This window comes from Parus major, chromosome Z (assembly GCF_001522545.3).
Source record: "Parus major isolate Abel chromosome Z, Parus_major1.1, whole genome shotgun sequence".
Taxonomy (NCBI): Eukaryota; Metazoa; Chordata; class Aves; order Passeriformes; family Paridae; genus Parus; species Parus major.
In genome coordinates, this window is record NC_031799.1 from 1940888 (window position 1) to 1945251 (window position 4364).

Below are 4364 nucleotides of genomic sequence, written 5' to 3' on the forward strand. Positions count from 1 at the left end.
CTGATCTGAGCTTGGTAACCTGAATGTCTGTAACCCCTTCCTTACCTGTCCCACAGCCCCAGGGCAGATGCCTGGGGAGGATTAACTTGATCCACAGGGAGAGCTGCCAGCCCTACCTCCAGCCTTCTCCAGAGCTGCAGCCTCCACCCAAAAGGGCCCTTTTTGGGCACGTTCACACAGCTGCTGCTCTGCACTCCCCTCCAAGGGGAGCAGGACAAGTTCCACAGTGCCCATCCCATTGCATCCCAGCTCGGATCTCCTCTCCCAGTGCCTCGGGAGGCTGTGCTGACTCACGGGCTGCTGGAGCTCAAGACCTCTGACCAACAAACCAATATGATTTCGCAGAAGCCATTTATTGTTTACCTCACACACCTATTTATACATTCTAAAACTGCTCTTCTTCTCATTGTTGCCCCTGTGCTGTCCCTGCACCCCTCGGGGCACAGCGCTGGTCGCAGCCCAGATGTTCCACCACCCTCTGTTATCTGGCTCTTGGGGTCCTGTTTCCTCATTTTTCACCTCATCTTTCTTGTTTTTAGAGCAGCTCGTGTCTCATCAACCTTGAGAAATTCCGGAGGGTGTGACAATAAACGCTAAGTGCGGTTTGTCTGGAGCACCTCACGGCCCAAGCTGTTCAGATACATTGCTACAGTGGGGGGCTCTTGGCAGGGAAAGGCTGGACTTTGTCCCCTGCTGTCACCGTGCTGTTGTGATCATTGCCCACCCCAGGGCTCAGCCAGCCCTGGCTCAGGACTGGCAGGCAGCACATGATGTCCCAACAGCATTAATATTTCCAAAGAAGGAGCAAAATTTGTTGTTTCATTTTTATTTTATTTTTTTCCCTAGAATCCCAGAATAGTTTAGGCTTTAAGGGACCTCAAGGCTTATCTAAAACCATGAGCAGGGACACTTTCTACTCTCCCAGTTTGCTCCAAAGCCCTGTCCATCCTGGCCTTGGACACTCCCAAGGATCCAGGGGCAGCCACAGCTGCTCTGGGAAACCCGATCCAGGGCTTCCCCAACCCTCAGCATAAAAAAAACCTTCTTTCTCACATCCAATCTAATCTAATTTTCCGTGTTTATGCTGTAATGAAACGCTTCCTGAGCCCCGTTTGTGTCTCAGCATGGAAAAACAACCACTTCCCACCCGCCTCTGTCAGCAGCAGCAAATCACCCGCAGCACCGAGGTGTGATGTCGGGCTGGCTGTGTCACACACAGCCGACGAAGGGACACTTCTTTAAGCGCTAAAAAGCCCGCAAAGCAGCCAAACCCACGCGTGAATGGGACGGGGAGGGATGCCCACCGCGCCTCCCCTGCCCCATCCCCAGCTGATGCCTGCAGGACGGGTCCCAGGACCCTATAAAACAAAAACAAAAAGCTCCCCTGAGACGGCTGCTGGCCCCGGGCCGGGGCTGCAGCCCTTCCAGCAGCCCCAGTTGCCTCAGGCAGCTGCTCCGGTGGCCCCCGGCAGTTGTCCCGGGCATTTCACGGGGCTCAGCCCCCGCTGCTGCGGCTCTGCATCCGCACACGCATCCCCGCCCGTCCCGGACACCCGATCCCCCGCACGTCTCCGCAGATGCCGCAGGCACAGGTTGCTGTTAAAATTAGCCCGGGGCTCCCTGCTGCCCGCCTGGTGCCTGCTGGTGAGCCCCAGCGCTGTTTTTGGGGTTCAGCTCCCCCCGTTTGGGGCATCCTCCCACCTTTGCCCCCGGCTCTCCTTAGAAGTGACGGCCGCGGAATTCCGCTCCCCCGGGATGCTCTCTGGCCCCGGGGTGTCGTGGGTGACCCAGGGACAGGTGTTTTGGGGATGCTGCCTCACCCCTCGGTACCGCGGGGAAGGATTCACCCCTTCTCCAGGAGGATATCCAGAAATTAAAAGGCGATGCAGGGCAGCTGGGAAGCCCTGGGCCACACACGGCACATCAGCACCATCCTGGGGCAAGTCTGAGGGTCACCATCATTCCCAGACCTGCAAGATCTGCCCCGAAGCCTCTGCCCACCACAAAAACATCGGTAATTTCAGCCTGATATGGGACTTTCACCATCTCTGCAAAACCAAGGTGCTTTGGGAAGTCAGGATGGTCTCAACTGGATCAAAACCCCCATTTTCTTCAAATTTAGGGGTTTTTTTTGGGCTGGCCTCAGGCAGGACAGTGGAACAGCCCCCAGTGAAGGGCTTTATCCGGCAATTTTGAAGCCCATGGTTTGCTCCAGAGGGACATCTCACACCCCCCAGAGGCCTTTTTATGGAATCCCAGAATGGTTTGGGCTGGGGCTCTGAGGGTCTCAAGTCTCAGGTGCAGGAGGCACAAAACCTGCTGGGCTTGGGGGAACAACACCAGAGAACCACCAGGGAAAAGCAGTGGTGAAAAAACTTAAGGCAACGTGGATAGAGAAAGGGAGAAAAAGGAGGGGAAATCTCTACAGCAAATACCATTGCTATGTGCCTGGGAGCAACAGCAATCCAAACCCAAATGGGGACTCAGAAACTGGAAGGGCTTTATTTGAGCTTTTTTTTTTACACTGACATTTAATCTCAGGTTATTTTGCTGCTTTATTTTCTGCCTCCCTGAAATTTTTTTCTCTTCTGCTTCTTACCTTGTTTCTTTATTAAAAAAAAAAAAAAAGAGAGAGAGAGAGAGAAAGGCAAACTAGAGGAACTCATTATGCATTTGATTAAAGTGTAATATTTCAGCATTTCAATTTTCCAGTTTTATGGGGATAAAATAAGAAAGTGGGTAAAAATCTCAGCTCCAAAGAGCAGCCATTTGGGAGGAGAGAAAAGGAGAGAAAGAAAACACTTTGCAATTATTTTGCCATAGCCCATTTCAGATATGTGGCCCAGGAGGTGGGTTTTCCCTTTTCCCTGAAAGGAGGATTTTTGGGAGTTCACAGCAGCTTGAAGGAACCCAGCACACATCCAGAGCACTCCCCAGCTCATTTAATGAGGGAGCACAATTTATGGTGGTAAAAGGGGATGAGTGGCATGAACCCAAGGCAGGGAACGGAGCTGGGGAAGGGGCTGGAGCCCCAGGAGCGGCTGAGGGAGCTGGGAAAGGGGCTCAGCCTGGAGAAAAGGAGGCTCAGGGGGCCCTTGTGGCTCTGCACAACTCCCTGCCAGGAGGGGACAGCCGGGGGGGGTCGGGCTGTGCTGCCAGGGAACAGGGACACGAGGAGAGGGAACAAGGTGTAACAGAGTAGGAGAGGATGGATATTAGGGAAAAAGATCTTGACAGAAGGGTGGTCAAACATCAGAACAGGCTGTACAGAGGGCAGGGGTGGAACCCTCATCCCTGGAGGGCTTTAAAAGCCACGTGGATGTGGCCCATGGGGACATGGGTCAGTGGTGGCCTTGACTGTGCTGGGGGAATGGTTGGACTTGATGGTCTTAGAGGGCTTTTCCAGCTAAAGAAATTCAGTAAGTCTGTGATGTCCCTTTTGTATCTTAATGTTTTGACAAAAAACGAATTATTTTTCTTCGAGGAATTTCATTCTCCATTTGTATGGGTGTGGCAGATGACAAAACAAAGCTGGTTTTTTTCTGACTCGTGGTAGTTGTTGCAAAGCAGGAGCAGGTGAAGATTCACTACATTGAGTCCAAAGTGGGATTTTGGGACTGACTGAATTCTTCCTTTCACTTAGAGTTTTAAGCTCACAATATTCATTCTTGCCTGTGTGCCTCCATAAGGCAAGGACAGGGATGGGCTTTAGGATGTGTCACATCACCCTGTTCCAAGCAGAATGACCTCAAATTCACCTTTCTCCTCCATCGTGCCCTAATTTTTGGGGACCAGAGGTGTTGGTGTTCTTCCCTTGGTAGTCCCCTGATGTTCTCCCCATCCCAGTATCCTACCAGCTCCCTGCAGCAGCAGCTTTGGGATGCAACCATGACCACTGCAGGAATTGTAGAAAAAGGAAAGCCCCATCCTGGAAACATGCTTTGCTGCAAAATCCCACAAATTCTGCCACTAATCAAGGACACTGTACTATTTTATTTATGAAACCAGCTCCTTGGTTTGCAATAACCAAAAATAAGGCAAGGTCAGCAACTTCTATCCACATTCCCAGATCTTGGGCTTAATATCTGGAGAAACAATTCATCAGTGGTTAATTATCTCAAAATCACAGCTGGTTAATTTCAGTATTCCATACAGATGATTTGATTTTTTTTGCTCTTCTCAGGCCACTTTTCCCTGCCTTGGGATGGATGCTGGCTGCAGGGACAGGGTCTAACCAAGGCAACTGGGTCCAGCAGCATTACTAAAATTAAAAATAAAATAAAATAAAATAAAATAAAATAAAATAAAATAAAATAAAATAAAATAAAATAAAATAAAATAAATTAAAATAAAATAAAATAAAA